The sequence below is a fragment of the Nannobrachium achirus genome (assembly GCF_963921795.1).
Source record: "Nannobrachium achirus genome assembly, chromosome: 19".
Lineage (NCBI taxonomy): Eukaryota > Metazoa > Chordata > Actinopteri > Myctophiformes > Myctophidae > Nannobrachium > Nannobrachium achirus.
In genome coordinates this window covers 15,096,985-15,118,046 of record NC_137826.1, presented here as the reverse complement: position 1 = coordinate 15,118,046, position 21,062 = coordinate 15,096,985, and positions in this window count along the sequence as shown.

Here is a 21,062-nt window from a genome sequence, read left to right as displayed (position 1 = left end):
TCTACAAGCACACAACGCCTCGCGGTGCGAGGCGTTGTGTGCTTGTAGATCTGCTGTTTTCACTACTGTTGTGCAACAGACTTGTATGATGAAGCAGGGCTTTACTTTGCGAAGAAACGTACACATTTTAAACTTGGAGATACAAGGTTTTTTCCCGACAGTGAAAACATTTACACCCCCGTATTATGTTGGTGTGCTCATGGATTCTTGGGACATGAAAAGTGTGCTCATGCAGAAAAAAGGTTGAGAAACACTGCCCTATTGATTCCCACTCCCATTGATTCCCTATTGATTCCCACTCCCATTGATTCCCTATTGATTCCCATTCCCATTGATTCCATCAATTTCCAATGGAAGCGTAAAAGTTTATCTAGTGGTGGAAAAGTTTATCTAGTGAAGTTTATCTAGTGAAAATATTTTTTCCCCAGAACTACATTGTGTCAACCACACTAATAATAATCAATAGTCAAGCTGAGTGTTACATGTGGAATTAGGGTTGCCACCTTTCAGAAATTGAAATAAGGAACACCTCTTCCGGGCACGCGGTGCGTGCGTTCCGTGCGCGTGGCACAGCCGCCGGCCGGCGAAAAAATGCAGTCCCAAACCCATGAAATGCATAGAATAGTTATAACTATAACACACAACATGGTATAACCTATATTGTTTTGCGGTTTGAAGTGGCCAATTGTTTCTAAAATATCAATAAGTTAATTTTGTATGAAATAAAGCAATGTATGAATGATTTGAACCTGGCTCTTGTATTGGGTCACTTGGTGGTCAGTAAAGAGAAGGTAGTCAAGAAACCATTAAGTCATATACTTAAAGTTTAAAGTGCTTTATTAGCAACGAAGATTATTTTTTTTTACTTTAGGCTGAATAGGCTTCACTAGCCTAAACCTGAGCAACTTTACAGAAATAAGAGCCCAAAATACTTATAATAGTCAGATTTGGCAACACTGCATGGTATTTCATCCAACCTAGCCCAACATGGCTTATATTATCAGACCTGGCAACTGCATGTTGTTATTTTTCTCCACACACTGTAGGCTAGGTTGCTTGGCAAGCAACCTTCACTGACGCTGTCAAGCCACAGGTTTGTTTCTTCCCACTCGCGTCTGTACCTTTGTAGGCGTCTGTCCTTTTTTTGAGGCGGTGGAGTATTGTCTTCAGACGACATTTTTAAAGCGCGCGTGTGCATCTGCCTGGTGGAAGGAGGAAGTTCAGTGATCACTGACTGTAACTAGGCAACGGTGATTGACAGCGACATGCAGTGCATATGCAGACAGGGGCCGGGCTAGAGAGGAGAGGAGAGGAGAGGAGACAGCGACTGCGACCCGCCTCACAGACGGTCCTTCGTGCCTCTCCCTCCTTTTGCTGTCTTTTCCTGTGTTTTATTTCATTCATTATTGTTAAATTCTGTGTTGAGGTTTGTGTGACAGACCTTTATGGGGCATTTGGTTAAATACGGAACAAACCGCGTTCCGTATTGGTTCAATACGGAACGCATCTTTTAATTGTCCAATACGGAACGATTCCGTATTATACGGAACGGGTGGCAACCCTATGTGGAATACATGCTATTGGAAGTGTTTCAGCATGTCTGCCACAGTCTATATTGGCTCCCAAGAGTGCCCCCAACTGGCCCTGGTTTTTCCTGATGTATTTGGCCATTTGGAAAGCGATATGCCACCTATTTTACTCAACATTTCTGCAAGGGTTCTGCAACTTTTGCTGCACGGTTGCTAAAAGTGGTGGAAGAATAAAAGGTACAGATACAATAGTGGCTCAAGCCCTTCGGGCTTAGCAAAAAAGAAAAGAAAAAATACTCAGTTACAGTATACTCTAGCAAAATAAATACATGACAGTTTTTTTTTTTTTTACTATTTTGTAACCCATTTTTTCAGCCGGTGTCAACTGTCTAATGTAATCCTGGGCACTACTTGCCAAGGACCCACAAGCCCAGAATGTGAGATGACCTGTGATGTCTTGCCGTACTTTTTATTTCAGTTTTATCTATTAGTTTGGTCATTAAGGTCCACAGAATGAGCAGCCTGCTCTGCCGGAAACATTGCAAAAAAAAGTTATGGCCCCTCACAAAGCAGATTTTTTTCTTCTTTTTTAAAATATTTTTCTGATCCTGTGTAGTGGAATCAATGAATGGGACAGTGAATATATACGAATGGCCATAACTTTCTTTTGCGATGTTTCCGGCAGAGCAGACCTCTCATTCTGTGGATCTTAATGACCAAACTAATAAATAAAACTGAAATTAAAAGTACAGCAAGACATCACAGGTCTATACCTTGAGCTTTTGGGCTTGTGGGTCCCTGTATTCATGACAATCATTACTAAGGTAATGAAACCAAGTGTAAAGTCAGGTTAAATATCCATTGTAGGGCAGCAGTGGCTCAGGGGTAGAGTGGCAGCTTGAGCTAGGCAACCGAAAGGTTCCCAGTTCGATCCCGGGCTCCCCCAGAGTTAGTGTCGAAGTGTCCTTGAGCAAGACTCTGAACCCCTAACTGCTCCTGATGAGCAGGTTGGTGCCTTGCATGGTTTCCTCTGCCATCAGAGAGTGTGTGTGTGTGTGTGTGTGTGTGTGTGTGTGTGTGTGTGTGTGTGTGTGTGTGTGTGTGTGTGTGTGACGTGTGTGTGTGTGTGTGTGTGTGTGTGTGTGTGTGTGTGTGTGTGTGTGTGTGTGTGTGTTAATGTAATGCACAATCTATGTAAAGCGCCTTGGATAAAGGCGCTATATAACGTTTTACTGAATAAGGTTCTTGGTCTGCCTACATTATTTCTTGTATTTACTATTATTGATGAACTTTTATCCCTGCAATGGTAACTCATGCCATGCCTTGCTAATCACGGTACCTTGTAGCTGTCTGGCAGAATCCTCTTATCTCCATTATGTTTACTTTTTATGATAATTTTTTTCTCGTAAATGTAACTTTCCTCTTCTAAAAATAGCCGACCCAACAGCAACGAATATAGACGGGTTTCTTGTTTACAAACATTGAGACTAAATGCACAGCTGACTGTATCATGTTATCAATTCCGTCCAATCCCCAAACCTGTTGTTTTGGGGAGCGCTGGTTTCATTGGCTAATTCTGGTACTGACCCTGCGCACGCATCTAGTTCTTATCAGTGTAACGTGGACCAGAAACCCGTCTATACAACATTATATTATATTGAGCTCCCTCTCCTGGCAGACACAAGTTTACACCACCCACCCACTCTCTGACAGGACATGCAGGGGCGTCACAAGGGGGGGGGGGGTGAGTGGGACTGAGTTACTAGGGCCCAAAAGTATTTTATACTTTAGCTATTGAAAAATATTTATTTTTAATAGTCGTGAACATGTGTGCAAATCTTTGAATATATGTATTTTTTAAGTGAACATTTTTAACTCAAATCTTGCTTCGGGGGGGTACCTGGAACTAAATATTTTGAGATGGAGGTCCGTGGCCAAATACATATCATTTTGGGTGTCCTTCATGTGAAAAGTTTTGAGCACCACTGACATAGAAACATAGGTTTTTCAAAACTTTCAAGATTTTTCAAAAATAGCAGATCTACAAGTGTTGCGCTGCGAGCTTGTATATCTGCTATTTTTCAAAAGTTAAAGCACAAAATAATGCGTAATAATGCGTTCCCAGTCTAAATGGGTTAAACCCCCTCCCCCTATGAAGAACATTCATGGGGGGCCCGCAGTGAATCCTTGTACCCAGGGCCCAGAATTTGGTGCGACACCCCTGAGGACATGCATGGGTGTGGGTCTGAATACAGCTTATTACACCACACATTTACCTGCCAGGGTACACCAGCAGGTAAGTGGTGAGAGCAGGAGAAGTACTGATGTGCACATTCTAGGCGAAAATTACAAAACCACAGTGGGCTGATCTGTTAAGTCATCTCCCAGCGCCACATGTATACATGTGGGCGTCTGAGGTGTTATACTTTGTTAAGTGGTCATTTACAAACACAAAGCTTGCCGTTTTGGTCGTACAGATATGCCGTTTCAACCCTTCGGTATTTACTGCTCTTTTTCTGCAAATGCGTTTCTTTCCCGGTTTTGCTTGTTTCACATTTTTATGGAGAATGGAGCGATTTTCTGCTGAAACTCGCAAATTGAAAGAAACCACTCCATTCCCATGGAAAAGCAGAATCCACCTTCATAGATACATTTAAACTTAGAAGTAAGAGAAGGTCATAAAAATAGCAAAATAGCTGATCTACAAGCTCAATGTTCTGCAAACCCCTATCCCCAGATCCCCTATTGTCTTGCCAATGGCAGGACGTGGGAAGTTTTGAAATGGCACATCTGTAACTAAACATTTCGAGAGAGAAAGTCCCAGCGGATTAATAAAGCAAGGTAAAAGTAAACACACTAATACACAGTGTTGATACACAGTGAGGTTTCTTGCCTTGTTCTTTCTACGTTTATTTATTTTGTTTACCCATACATTTAAATGTAGACATTTAACCAACTAAGCCCTATTTTATACCTAACCATATTTAAAATGTATTACATTTATTTATTTTAAAAGAAATGTGTGCCTGGCATCTACTGTTGAGTCTACACTTAATTTAAAACCTACAGATGTGTCTACTATACAACACAGTTTAAAACATTCCAAACTTCTTTCTCCCTCTTGCCATTCGCTTTCTGTTTACGTTACTGCTTCATCTGATAGAAGCCATGGAACAGTTCCTCTTGCATTACCTTTAGCAAGTACACTCACATATATAACAGCATTATTCCATCTATGACAGTGGTTCTCAAAATGGGGGTCTTGAGGAGGGGTCCCCAGGCAAATTAGTTAATGATTATAATTACATCTAACGATGCTTCTCCTCCATTCACGTTTGGTGAATGTAGCCTTGGCAAGGAAAATTTGATGTCTTCAGGCGGTAACCATCGATCATAAGGTGTTTCGACCCTTAAACCGCTACACCCTCCTGATGGCAGGGTCGGCAGTGGTGGCCAAATCACTGCCCATCTCCTCCTCCTGACCAAGGTTAAACTCCCCTCTCCTGCTCTATTTTTCTTTTTTTTTCCCAACAAGAGGCTCCTCTGGGGAAGTATTGGGTGGGTCCCTCCTGAGGTCTTGAGGTGACACAGGTGCGTAGAGTTCTCCAGTACTGTTAGGTTATTCCTGCCTGGAGCTCTAATATAGCATCAAAATCTTGTTTAACCTCTATATCGGCTCTTTGAAAACAGCTAACTGCGGCACATTGTGAGCTTGTAGATTGTCTATTTTCTAAATATCTTAAAATGGAACATTTTAACAACACAAATTTTCTATGAGGGTCCCCGGCACAAAATATTTTCAGGTGGGGGTTCAGGGCCAAATACCTATTAATTTATTAATTTGGAGGTCCTTTGAGAAGCAGTGATCTGGGACACTGCATTCTGCAGTGTTATCAGGACACAACCACTAGATGGAAGTGTACTTCCATCTAGGATATCTGCTGCTGCACCATCAGCTCATGAGTGATGCACAGTGGGAAGAGACAGCTGTAACTAAGACCTCAATTACAGCACAATTTAATAAGCAGCGAATGGTGGCGGAGGTCAAGATTAATTAATTAGGAAGATGGGAAACGATTACACCGAGACAGAGTTATGTTACGTGAAGTTATTAAACACACGTGCACATGCGCGCGCGCGAGCGCACACACGCACGCACGCACACACACACACGCACGCACACACACACACACACACACACACACACACACACACACACACACACACACACACACACACACACACACACACACACACACACACACACACACACACACACAGTGCCATATATAATACTGTATCCTTTCCGAGAAGCACTGGCGCTTGTCCTAGCATACTGTGATCGTGAGCGTTTGCCCACACACAGAAGTTGACATGCATGTGTAACTGTGGAAGGCAGCATCAAAAGGAGGAACGGGGGATTTCATCCTACAGCTGGGTGAAATGCAGAGACTTCAAACCCCTGGGGAGACTTCAACTGATGGCTTTTCATCTGAAAACTGCTTTTCTTGGAAAACGAGCCCGGAGCAAATGTAATCCTTTGTCCCTAGAGCCATCAAATGATGCTGCTCCGTCTGTGTTTTCTTCAAAACACAATAACTGGGGACTCGGGCATCTTGCCATATAGGTACCGTTTGCTTTTAGTACTTGCTGGTGCTCTTTGGATCTTGCAGGCTGTGCTGTTATGCAGTACCAGTACCATTATATCAGTGCTGATCTGGTGAAATGTCTGAATTCTCGTTGTGAATGCAATGTCACACATATCATAATATGATATGTGTGACATTGTGTATTCTGGCATAGAACCGCTGCTCCAAGCTTAACCACTCTCTTGGATAGATCCTCCACCAGTGGTGTAAAGTAACTAAGTACATTTACTTAAGTACTGTACTTAAGTACAATTTGAGGTATTTGTACTTTCATTTTAGTTACTAGTTACTTTAAATTATAATATTATAAAACATACATAAACCACTTTAAAGATTTGTTTTTTTTTTGGGCTTTTTGCCTTTATTGCATAGGACAGTAGACTGACAGGAAATGGGGGAGAGACAGGGAGTGACACGCGGCAAAGGTCGCCCGGATCGGGAATCGAACCGCCGACGCCGACAGGCATTGATGCCGAAATGGCAATGCCTATATGGTATGCCTGATCCACTAGGCCACCAGGCGCCCCCATAAACAGCTTTAGCCCTATTTTATACCTAGGCTAAGAGAGGAACTGGGTGTGTGTAAGCCTTTTCTTCAAATACCTAGGCTATTTGAAAATATTTTCAAACATTTTGTTCTTTTACTTTTGGTGATTAAATACATTTTCAAGCCAATACTTTCATACTTTCACACAAGTACATTTTGAATTCCGGACTTTTACTTGTAAGGGTGCCCTCACACCAAAATACCTAGAGTGGAATCCGCCAATGCATTTCAATGAGAATGGAGCGTATTTTGCAGAAATCCTCCATTCTCATTGAAATGCATTGGCGGATTCCACTCAAGGTATTTTGGTGTGAGGGCACCCTTACGGAGTAGTTATACCGGTACATTGCAGTATTGATACTTTTGAGTACTTTTTGCACCACTGTCCTCCGCTACCATGGCCTCGGATCCCACTGCTAAGCTGCCTACTCTGCAACTCTACCTCACTAAAAGCCATCACTGCTACTGTGCACCTGCTCTACCTTTATCACCTGCCATCATTCATGAAACATTCATGAAAAGAATCTTTCTAAAACTCCACTGCAATAAATCTGCAGTTCTTACAATCAGTCCAGGTTCCCTCGCCTGCTCCATATTTTCCACAGCCTCCCAAAACCAGGTCGGTAACCCCAGAGTCATCCTTGACACAGTGTTGATATCGTAGACTAAAACTATGACGGGGAAAAAAAATCTAAACTAAGCTATAATGACTAAAACTAAGACTAAGTATATTGAATTTTTCTTCAACAAACAAAAATGTTAGGGAGGGACTAGTGGCGAAGAGATCCAGTAAAACCGAAAGACAAGACAAGTCATTTTATGCTTGGTTGTGCTCTGAAAATAGCAGATCTACAAGCTCACACAACACGTCGCAATGCCAAAATACATTTTACAACTGTAGATTTATATTTGACTAAAACAAAATCAAAATGTACTGTCAAAATCAACACTGCTTCCGAACCAACTGTCACATACTGCTGCAGAAACTCTCATCCATGCCTTCATCGCCTTCAGACTTGATTACTGTATCAGACTCCTGTAAAACACTTAAACAATCCTAAACCTTTAATGCAGGGACTTCAACAGGGGGTCCAGGACCCCTAGGGGGTCCTCAGAGTTACTACAGGGGGGCCGCCAAATCCTTGTGTGATAGGATCATTCTTTTAAAATTAACAACTTGAACCCTCGCATCCCTATTCTGAGGAGAAGTTTAGCCAAAAATAGCAGATCCAAAAGCTCTCAACGCCTCTTTGGCAAATAGGTTTGGCGTGGAGGTAAAAAAAAAGAGCAGACCAGGCAAGTACAGAGTGAAATGTCAAGTTTAGTAAGTAACGACGATTTAAGTGGTTAAAAGTCTGAAAGGAAAACACATCAACACGAATCTAACAGACTGATGACAGTGCTGTCAAACAAGTTTATGAATCTATCTATGAAATCGATGAAAATCTGTATCACACATTTATACAATATGTAGAGGGGGTCCCTGCTTCATCTCTCTCTCAGCTAAGGGTTCCTTGGCCTGAAAACGTTGAAGACTCCTGCTTTAATGCATCAGCCCCAAGCAGATAGCTTGTGATTCAGTGACAGATAGCATAGCTGTAATTTAAAACCCACGCTGCACAGTGGCTGACTGATGACTGTTTACATACAGCACATGTTAATGATCCAGTTACAAATGTGTCATGGCAAGGGGAATATAAACACTGACACACAAGAGACATAAGAGACACACGGCTGTAAACCAGTGGTGCTCAAAGTTAGGTACGGGACAAGCTCACATTGCGTCTTTCTTTTTTTATATACAGTATATAAATATATTTTAACAACACAAATGGGCTCCCTGGTACAGTTACAGTACATACATACTGTAGGTAGAGGTCATTGTTGATTTCGTCGACTAAAACTATGACGAAAAGTTTTGTCGACTACGTTTTTTTCACTGACGAAAACTAAATCAAAACTAAATCAAAACTAAGCTATGGTGACTAAAACTAAGACTAAATATATTGACAATTTCATCAAAACTATAAAAACTAGACTAAAACGTTAGGGAGGGACTAGTGGAGAAGAGAGTCATTTTATGTTTGGTTGCTCTCAGGTGTTGCGCGCTGAAAATAGCCGCTCTACAAGCTCACAACGTGTCGCGCTGCGGAGCGTTGTGAGCTTGTAGATCGGCTATTTTCAGCATGCAAAAAAGTGTAAAATCAGTCATTAGGATGCCATCAAGGCCGGCCAAAATACATCTTATAATAGTTAGTCAACTAAAATTAGACTAAAACTAAAACTTTTCAGGTGACTAAATTATGACTAAAACTAAAAGACATTTTATTCAAAAAAACTATGACTAAAACTAAATCAAATTTCTCTGTCAAAAACAACACTGATAGAGGTTTAGTTCTTCCTTCACTACCCAGGCTACAATTAAACACAATTATGACATAATTATTTTCCATCATATCAAAGCTGTTGATTCAGCAAATGGACAATGCTCTCATAGCACTTATCAGGTTGCCACATCACTGCCGCTATTGATCCATCTCCAAGAAGAACTTGCATTCCACTGACAATGTTTTTTTTGTGTGTGTGTGTGTGTGTGTGTGTGTGTGTAATGCAATGTTAAAGTCAATTTGGCCCGAATAAAATGACGTGCAAAGTCATCATCAACAGTGGATGAAGCCACTGGGACATTAATAATATACAACTGTAGCTGCCAACGCACATTTTGGCAGGTCATCTTGATCCGCAGTCGACGGAAATAAATATTTCAAGATATAGCAGAAACTATAAGCTACAGTAATCTCATATTGCAGTGTCAAATGTGAAAACTTCAAATGTATGACAGCCATCTAAAAAGGAGCATGCATTGTGGTAACCCAAAATTCCACAGAGGAAACACAATAGGCCCAATCAGATCAATAGCTGCTAGGTGATATTGACTACTAAATTGCTCCACATCCGCACATAACAACCAGAGGTGGCCAGTAATATTTACTTGAGTACTGTAATTATTTCCCCTCAAACTCATGACTTTCACTATGCTACATTTCAAATACAAATGTTGTACTTAAAAGGCTCTTGGGACTAAGCATGAATTAACCACTTAAGTCCTACCTCAAATATAGTGAAAATATCAGATCTACAAGCTGACATTGTAGATCTGCCATTTTCACTATGTTTAATGTCTAATGTCAATCCGTTTTTTAATGCATGAGGGGAAAAAAAGCAGGAACTGAACTGGGTTCATAAAAACAAAATAAAGGGGTTGCACCAGCGCAGCCACATTTGAGATGCCCGTTTCGGGAGTAGATGTGCGAGAGGTCATAGTGAAGCACGTGTTTGTTTGAAACGCCAGTGACACACGCCAGAATTTGCTGATCTAAAGTACAGCGACGCGACGCATTGTGACACTGTAGAAATGTGTACATCGTCACTGTTGGGCAGAAACATCGTATCTCCAAGTTTCAAATGTGTAGGTTTTTTTTTCGTCAAGTAAAGCCCTGCCTCATCATACAAGGCTGGCGCACAAAACTAGTGAAAATAGCAGATCTACAAGCACACAACCCCTCAAGGTGCGAGGCGTTGTGTGCTTGTAGATCGTCTATTTTCACTATTTTAGGTCATTTTTTAATTGAATGAACACAAAAGGAACGGTTTTGGACATACAAGGTTTCCACCAGGGACGGACTGGGACTAAAATTCAGCCCTGGCATCTTGACTAGACCAGCCCCCACAACCAGCGCGCGCAGATACTCTACCGACTCGTTGGGTCGAGGGCAGCACATATAAATACACAATTAAGCTTTTAATACCACAACTTTTATACCACCAACAAGCGGAGTATGAACATGATTAGTGCCAAAAATGTGTCAGAACTTTGGCAAGTTAGCTAATGAATGGAAAATAAGCATATTGATCTGAGAATTGGACAAACAAGTTGTATTGTATTGTTCAATATGCAGTAGGCTATTGGCTACTGTATATTATATCCTAGAGCATGACACAGACACCAAACTGAGACTCTGCACGCAGAACTCTGCAAATCTATACTCCGCACCCAACGGAAAACAACAAACAATGCTTGCAGTGCAGAATTAGGACGATACCCACTCATTATAAAAGTAAAAAAGAGAGCACTTAAAGGAGCTATAGTCAACTTTTTCATTGTAGGGTCGACACTTTGTTTACATCCTAGTCTATAGACTAGAATGTAAACAAAGTGTCGGTCTGACAATGGCCAAAATGATTATTTTATCATTATTTTACGCTTTTTGTGGTCATTTTTTAACACTTATGTTGCAATGATTTTTTCTCTTCAATGTCTCGCGTTGCCATGGTTACCATAGACTTCCATGTAATTGTGCAATTGTGTAAAAAGTGCACGCCCATGCCTAGATGATGCACCACGTGTGTAGATGCTGTTCACAGCTTTCAAACAAAAAAATCCGCTTGGAAATCCGTTCAGGCATTCATGATTTATCAATTATCAGCCATTATGTTTTCTTCAGATGTAAACAAACAAGGCTGCCATGTTTGAAAGAATGAGTTGGTATGGGGGTTAAACATGCAATTTCGCGATCGCGATCATGCCTAATACATTTCTGGAGGTCCAAAAAATGTTTTTGAAATTTTTTTTTTTTTTCAAAAACGTCCCAAACTCGGGAAACTCGGGGTTGGCACAGCGGTAGTACCAATACAAACTCGGGAAACTCGGGGTTGGCACCATATGTGTTAATAGAAACACATTTATGAAGCTTATTTTTTTATAACATATTTTCGAAAGATTATTTTTATTTTATGATCCGTTTTTCAAGAAAAAGTTGACTATAGCTCCTTTAAATTCTATAATCACCTAAAATAAAGCAACCAGACACTCTCCATAAGATAGCCCTCAACCATAGTGAAACTGTACCTTTTCCTATGCAAACTTCAAATAGTCTTCAATCAATCAATCAGGAATAGATAGCACCTTAACTCTGCAGCCGCACTGAGGCGCTCCAACACAATAGTGCATCAGTTCTTTTAGTTGTGCATACTAGCCTAGTATCCACCAAATGTTTCCACAGCTCCCCTCAGGTGCAACCAGTCATTATACAGACAGCAATGTTACAGTGAGAAAACACTACAGACATAATGTAATGTCCTCTTCAAAGCATAAAACACAGACTGCAGTGAGGCCTCAGTGTAATCTCTTCCAGAGGGAGATTGACACTAGAAACTCAGCTGTTAACACAAAGCAATCTGTTGGACATTGAGTTTGATATGTCCATTCTAAACAACTGTTGCATTTTTTTTTTCTTTGCCACTGGGCCGCCCCCTAGCCTAGCGGCCCAACGGGCATTTGCCCGGTATGCCAGACGACCAGTCCGCCCATGCATGGTTTCCACCCCATAACGACGATATCGTCGTGGTCGGGTGGAAACCTCGTTTCTCCAAGTTTCAAATTTGTATGTTTTTTCACAAAGTAAAGCCTTGCTTCATCATACAAGGCCGTCGCACACAAGTAGTGAAAACAGCCGATCTACAAGCACACAACGCCTCGCACTGCGAGGCGTTGTGTGCTTGTAGTGCTTGTAGATCACTAGTATAATAATTTTTAAAATGATAAATGCAAAACGAACGGTTTTGGACATACAAGGTTTCCACCCGACAATGACGATATGCTGATGGTAGCCTATGAACCAGGCTATGCACATCATCACCATGACAGGCATCATACCAGGCGAGGTAAAACATCTCTGTGAGCGTGTATGTATGTATGAAATCCGCGTATCTCTGCCGCAGCAGGTAGTGCAGTTCCCGGCCTCAACCCGACCCGATACACGATTTTCCGGAACAGGTGCGAAAGGTTCAGATTCTCCGTATGTGGAGCTGATGTCTGACATCAGGGGATTCCGGAACCGCACTGTCTGCAGAGATCTCCATATATGGTCATAAAATGGACGCAGACAGACAGATACAGATATCTCCATATATGGGCATAAATGGACACAGGCAAACAGATGGTTAAAACAGACAACAGGTATAATGGGGTTTGCATTACACAGACTTCAGCACGCACATTCCCCGCCACAGCAGGGAGTGCAGTGCCCGGCCTCGACCCTACCCGGTATGCGGTCCTCGACTCTAAGCCGCCCGTCAGGCAGATACAGAGATCTCCATATATCGGCATTACATGGACGCAGACAGACAGATATCTCCATATATGGGCATAAATGGACACAGGCAAACAGATGGTTAAAACAAGTCCTATGACAACAGGTATAATGGAGTTTGCATTAAAGGGTGGGGCATTCATTCCCTATTTACATCGTTCCCAAGCAGGCTGGTCCTCGACTAGACGCTCGGCCGCCCGTCAGGCAGATACAGAGATCTCCAAATATGGGCATAAAATGGATGCAGACAGACAGATATCTCCATATATGGGCATGAATGGACACAGGCAAACAGATGGTCAAAACGGGACTCCTCAGCGTGACATGAGGCGTCATTGTGATGTCAGAACAGGTCAGCTATATCCTTCTTCTGAGCTGGGATGGGCTGTCACGCATTGTGACGCACGCACAGGATCTGCAGGTTTTTATAGTAAATGCAACCGTAAAGCATTTAAAAAATGAATTGAAAAACTAAATTGATTGATTGAACTTAAAGAAAACACCCAGAGAGAGAGAGAGAGAGAGAGATTACTAATTCTATGCATTTGATGTGTTTGTTTGCCTTGCTTACTGTAAATCGATCTGGATTAAGTGTCTGCTAAATGCCTAAATTGTGAATTGTGAATTGGAGAGAGAGAGAGAGAGAGAGAGAGAGAGAGAGAGAGAGAGAGAGAGAGAGAGAGAGAGACAGAGACAGAGAGAGAGCGAGAGAGACAGACAGACAGACAGACAGACAGACAGACAGACAGACAGACAGACAGACAGACAGACAGCGTATGTGATAGTTTTGGGTTTTCTGACCTCCAAGTGACTTCATTTGCAATTTAATTACTCAAAACCAGCAATATTTGTATGACTCAACTGGTTCCTTGATATCTACACGGGACCTTGTACATTTCTTTCTCAAAACCTGTTCTGGTTCCCTTTCTCTTCCCTACACCCAGCCATTCTACCAGACCCATGCTTTCTTCCCTACACCCAGCCAGTGGTGTAAAGTAACTAAGAAGTAACTAAGTACATTCATTTACTTAAATACACTTTTGAGTTATTTGTACTTCACTTGAGTATTTCTAATTTTCAATACTTTTACTTCTACTCCACCACATCTCTGTACTTTTACTCCACTACATTTATTTGAAAACTGTCGTTACTAGTTACTTTGAAGATTTTGATTATTTTTACAACATACATTAACCTACATTAATGTGTCGCATTGTGAGCTTATTTTCAAAAGATTTGCATACATTTGAAAACTTGAAATGGGACATTATGCAAAATGAGTACTTTTACTTTTGGTACTTTAGTACATTTTCATGACAATACTTTAGTACTTTTTACTCAAGTCAATTTTGAATTCTTGACTTAACAGATTATTTCTACATTATTTCTACATTCTACATTGCAGTATTGATACTTTTACTTGAGTTTTAGCACTTTTTCCACCACTGCACCCATGCCATTCCACCAGACCCATGCTTTCATCCCTACTACACCCCTACAGCCTTTCCACCAGCCCTGTGCTCTCTTCCCTACACCACAGCCATTCCACCAGAATCAAACAGAAGGGGGCTTTCCTCCCTAAACAATACCTGCATTCTGACAAGAGAAAGGGAGCGCTGGAAAGAGGGAGGAGAGAGACGGACAGAGGGGGACGGGATGAATGGGCTATAGGGGCCATGTTGTTGGCCCTGACAAAGAGGGCTGTGGGACAAAAACAAGGAGTCAACCCTCTCTTCTACTCTTCAATCTTACTGGTTGCTGTTCGGTTTACTTGATGTCTTTTACCATATATTGTTTTAGCCCTGTTTTATGTTATTAATGTCGTTCTAGTAAATGTGAGATTCTGCCCTTTAATATACATGTTGTGTTGTGTTAATGACTTTGTAAACTGTAAAAAATGTGCCATATAAATACAAATATTATTATTTTCATCATAAATTGCTCCCCACCACAAATAAGATCATCCCAGTATGTAAAATCCTTTAGCCTTAGTCCACACTGGTAATGTCTTTAAAACACTGAATCATAAATAGCATTATTATGTTAAAAATCACACCCGTGTGAAGTGGAGCTGTGTGTGTGTGTGTGTGTGTGTGTGTGTGTGTGTGTGTGTGTGTGTGTGTGTGTGTGTGTGTGGATCATGTGTACCGATTTTTGTGACATTTGAAGAAAATATGTAGGAAAAGGAGCAAAAAGTGTGTTTTGGAGAAAATTCAAGATGGCGGAAAATCTATCATGGCGCAAATGGGCGTGGCCTATATGGGGAGATGCGTCATGACCCAAGGAATCCAGGGAAAAAATATTTTTAAATTTCCGACCTACGGTTCAAGAGTTACAGGCCAAAACGTAAAGTGGGGTGTTATGGCGCCACCATGCGGCCAAATGACACAATTATTTTTTATTTAATCCTTGAAATCATTATGAACCTCCTCTCCAAGTCTTGAAACTCTAGCCCCTATGGTTTGCGAGAGACAAATAATTGAATGTGAGTTTTTGCGATTCCCATTATAAGTCAATGGGGAAAATTAATTCACTAATAAATTAATATCAATTAAACTATTGAACCTTTCTCTTAGCAAGTTACTAGCCCACGATTCCCGAGTAAGCCGGTCGATTTGACATATGGCGCGAGTGTGTGGTGGCAAAACTGTGGGACTAGTAGCGTGCCGAAGTTTAGGAAGTTCAGGCTACATACAGACACACACACACACAGACAGACAGACAGACAGACAGACAGACACACAGACCCACACGGCCACGTATAGGGAGCCTGTGCTTCACACAGCTCCAAAAATGAGGGAATGGTGCTCCGTGGCAATGTTTAGAAGAGTCCGGATGATGATGGTATGGACTATGCCCATATCGTTTATCATGTTTTCTTATCATTTCATATGTATTGTAAAGGTTTTTATTCTGTTATTATATTGTGCTATCAAGAGGAGAGCAAGGATAACGTCATGTACAGTATATGACAATAATGATAAAAGACTAAAGACGTCTCATGAATCTGTCCCGTGGAAAGGGTTTGTTCAAGTGGCATCTGTTCACGGTCAGTGCCTCACTGCACAGTATTGGCTGTCAACGTGATCAAGCAAGCCCCCGCACCTCACCATGTCTCCCCTCATCTCCTAAATCCACATTTATGTAAACTTGATCTATCTATCAGATTTATGTATTGTGTCTCGCACTGAAAATAGCCGATATACAAGCTCACAAGGTGCCGTGGCGCAACTCGCTGTGAGCTCGTGGAGCTGCTACTTTCAATGTGAGACACCGGCCGCAATCGAGTATAAATCAGGCCTGAGTGACAGCTTGAGTTTTATGAAGTCCTGTCGGTGGCAGCTTCCATAGACGATGAACAAGAAACAATGTTGTGTTTGTTCAGGAGCTGCAAAGCACACAGTCAGCACTAAAGGGAAACGGTCAGTGCCTTCTCCAGGGAGAGACATGGTACTCTACAGTGTATAACTGGATTTGACGCAAGTCGCATCCACATCCCCCAGTTGCCATCAAGTTGTTGAGCGACATGACTCGCAACACTTTTTTCCACCAAGGCATGCAGTACATCTGTCTTTAAGATCAGAATGCAGCCAGCTGCAGGTATAAACCCTCCCAGCCAAAGAACTGAGTGGCAACCGCAGCACAGGAGGCATGGCCTGATTCAGCCTCACCCCAGCATGCTTATCCCCACAAACACGCATGCACGTACACACACACACACACACACACACACACACACACACACACACACACACACACACACACACACAGACAGACACACACAGACACACACACACACACACACACACACACACACACACACACACACACACACACACCAATCCGAATCACATCCACTTTTTCATGTGTGAGTTTGCGAGAGTGTTTTTTTTAAATAATGACAGCAACCGCTTCCGTGAACTGCATCACACTGAGGTGTTCTCCAGCACACGCACACAACTCACGACGCAAGCCGAGATTTGGAAGAGCGGTTCGGCTTCTATGGAAGGAGCTCATTCATAATAAAAAACTGCCATGGGTGAAACAGACAGAGGCGCAGAGGGACAGAGAGAGGAAGCCACTGTACTGTAAGGGAGAGTCTGTGAACAAGTAAGAATGAGGAGATGAGAGGGAGGGAGGGAGGGAGGGAGGTAGACTACTGCAGTTGTTTTTTTTTTGTTTTTGAGTTCAGGCTGCATTCCTCTTCATTCTGCAGGGTGATGTGGCTGTTAACGTGCACACACATGCATGTTAACTCTCTCTCACACACACACACATACAGACACGCTCTCACACACACGCACATGCAAACAGGTAAATGTTTGTATCACTTCTGCATACTTCTATTTAAGACTAAACTCTCCATCGCTTTGTCAGTAAGCCTCATCTTACCTCCTCGCTCGCATCCTTCTCCTGCATCTCTGGGAATGTTCAGTGTCTGGAAATGGATATGTGTGTGTGCGCGCGCACGTACGTGTGCGTGTGTGTATGTGGTAGGTTTCAACCTGATACGGCTTGGCTGGGGAGAGCCCTCTTCAAACTACTGCCTGCACTCTGGCAGTCCTCAGACTGGCTGCTCATTGTGCCGGTGCGTATGTGTCTCTATGTGTGTGTGTGTGTGTGTGTGTGTGTGTGTGTGTCTGTGTGTGCGCGCACACGCTTCGGTGGGTGGGTGTGTGTGTGAGTGTGCCCCAGCGTTGTCAGTGTTGTGGGACAGCAATGAATTGCTTCCCCACCGCTGCACCGGCAACTCTGCGGCAAACGAGTTCCCTCCCACTCCCCGCCCCATTGTAGGGAGCCTAGCCAAGAGGGAACCACGGGCCAGGTCTGTCTACGCTGCTACACGGACACGTTATCCTGTGACACGCGGCAGTGAGGGAGAAACACAAGAGACAAGTGCACATGTAGGCTGGAGAAAAGGGATATCGTTTTGCCGTAAGGGGGGAGGTATCGATGTAAACAACAGCCTAATAGAGAGAGAATTATTCATTATGTAGTCATAAATAAAATGTATGTTGGCAGTGTTACTGTAGTTTGAAATGTTTGTCCTACTTTGAATCCCTAACACACTTCGCCACCAAAATGCTGGCTTAGTGAGCGGATGAGGTTCCAGGAGGAATCAAGCATTCTTCCTCGCTGTGTCTATTGTTAAAGCTCTCGGGTGCCTGGGGACACATTAAGCTATTGTCATGCCACGACCAGGGTTCAGACAACAGACCACAGTGTAGGACAGTCACAGCAGTGACATAGCAGTGACATACCGTTGGACACTGGTTCCCAAACACTGGGTCGGGACCCATTTGTGAGTCGCGGACACATTTTTATGCATGGGTCCGCTGCAGTGCGACTTTTAGAAAAATCTAAGAAATTCCGTAAATTAGAACACAAATATTTAAGAAGTAGTGAAAATAGCCGATCTACAAGCTCACAACATGGTGCCACACGTTGTGATCTTGTAGATCAGCAAATATCAAATTTTTCTTTTGGGTCACTGGCTAAAAGGTTAGGGAACCACTGCTGTAGGGCAGTGTGTGTGTGTGTGTGTGTGTGTGTGCGTGCGTGTTTTATTTCTTAGTATGGTGTGAGGAATAAACCCACACAGTTTTAAAATGGCTCTTTGTGGCAAAGGCGGCACTCATAGATAAAAAACAAAACATACAACAGCCAACCACTAAGCTCTATACTAACAAACAGTGCTAGTTGGCAACGGTTGCTATGCAGGGTGCCCTAATTAATGTGTGAGCCAACTTTATAACTGCGGAGGAGGATTATTTTATTTGTCTACTGGACCTGATCAACATTTATCATCAAATTTCAACCATCCAACCACCACTTCTTTTTATCATGTACGCTACTGTACTTAACAATTTTGCTGCCATTTTAAACATAGCTCTAGTAAGCAGCTGCCAAATTGTCCTTACCTTTTAACGTGGGCACGCGCACGCATCATGCACAATCTGTGCACGACTCATCTAGTAGACTGTAGACTCGGTGACAAGCTTTCGAATAAAAAAACCCCCATTGAAATAGACATATCCGTTGCCACGCTGTATCCCTGCTTATCCGCCAGTGTTTACATGAAAAAGCATTGAAAAAAGCCAACTGTGCGCTATGGTAACAAGTGGACACGTTCGCGCACAAAACGCACGATATGTGCGGGGATCATAATCCAGGCGTGTAGAGACTGGATCAAAGTTTCCAAACGCAAAAATCCGATTGAAAAACGAGTGTTCCATCGCCGAGTAGCTTTCTCCTCTGTTACACTGTAAACCAACGGAGGCGGGACTATGGCCCAGGCTCAGACCGGATACGGAAAGCTAGATCCGGTCCAGACCGGAAATGACCGGATACAGTTAGGGGGCGGGCCTAAAGAGACAGAATCAGCGAAAATCTGCGATAATACTTTTAATCCTTTCATAATGATTAAAGCTAATTAAACTTCCGGGTTCGACGGGCATGGCACCGCGGTACAGCGGGAAATCTACGGTTTCTACGGGCATCGCCCAGAATGAGTTAAAGGGGAAGACCACCCATTTTCAATATTGAATTATGTCATTAATATACCTTAGTTAGAGGAGTTGTGTGGAAATAAAAAAAATGTTCCCCCTCTTCTGTGTTGCCTAGAACTGGAGGATTGATTTTGGGGTTTGTATTGCAAATTACAACTTGATGACATCACACATTGTACTTTACAATACAAACCCCAAAATCAATCCTCCAGTTCTAGGCAACACAGAAGAGGGGGAACTTTTTTTTCTATTCCCACACAACTCCTCTAAGGTATATTAATGACATAATTCAATATTGAAAATGGGTGGTCTTCCCCTTTAACACCCCTCGGACTTCCTACTTGGTCCAATCAGCCACACGTCTATTCCCGGACTTTTGATATAAATGATAATAATCCAAAAAAAAAACATCGGCCATTCTTCTCTGTGTCTTGTTGGAGCCATCTGAAACGGTTAATATCCTCTCTCAATCATTTTCTGGGACTGGGTGTGATACTCGTAGTATCCAGCAGGCCGCGCCGTTGACTCACATTCTGGATGGATGGGTGGCTAGGAGTGGCCTCCTACTCTCCACGTTGTTGAAACTCGACAAGAAGGACAAACAATATGGCTGGTCTTTGTCTCTGTTCGTGGATCGCGGTCTCAATCACGTTCGGGCGCCGCTTCTCTATCGCTCCTTTCCCTGCTTCGCCGCACGTAAACGAATGGAATTGATCTCCCCTCCGCCTCGCCAAAGTAAGATCGCCGACCTCTGCAGGATGAATATGTACGCTGTATCGAGCACTCCATTACGTGTTGTTATCATGTGGGCTTTGTTTTTTTAAAACATGTTTGTAAATAAATGGCTTATTTCTTCGGCGCTACCTCTGTTCAGAGGGTTCTGCCGCGGCTTGCAAGGTGTTAAGCTCTTAAATGAACATTCACTGTCCAAGTATATGAACAGATCACAGATTTTTGTCAGGTAAACATACAAATAAATGAATAATGAAAACTACTATGTACTGTGCAGCAAAGAATCATGGTCCACTCGTGTTCCCTAGCAAAAGCACAGCACACACGCACACACACTTTTATCATAGCAAACTTTACAAAGGAAGAGATACAATTGCAGCTCATTGCTCACAATAGTAATAGATATTTAGTGTAATCATATCATGTTGAATTATTCTCAGTCTTACCATGATAGAAAGGATACTGTTTTACGATGGAATTTGATCATAATGTAAAGACATTCGTATCACATTACTGTCTTTTACAACAATGTACAATCTATAAAAGGAACATCGTAAGTTTGGCTAAACACAGTAATGATCTGGGTCACATTATACTGTACTGTACTGTACTGTGTGTGTGTGTGTGTGTGTGTGTGTGTGTGTGTGTGTGTGTGTGTGTGTGTGTGTGTGTGTGTGTGTGTGTGTGTGTGTGTGTGTGTGTGTGCGTGTGTATGTGTCTGTTTAAGAAAATAACGAAGCACTATTTAAATGTCTGATTTGTAAATGTATGCCTTATCCTGTGTTTGATAACACAAATATTTGAAACACCATCAAGCATATTTAGCTTGAACCAGTCAAAAACCCCAGTTGGTGCCAAAGTGCCATTCCCAATGGGCACGATAACCAGGGACGTGCTGGCCATTGGGAAAAGCGGGACAACTCTCGAACGGCCGGTTCATTCCC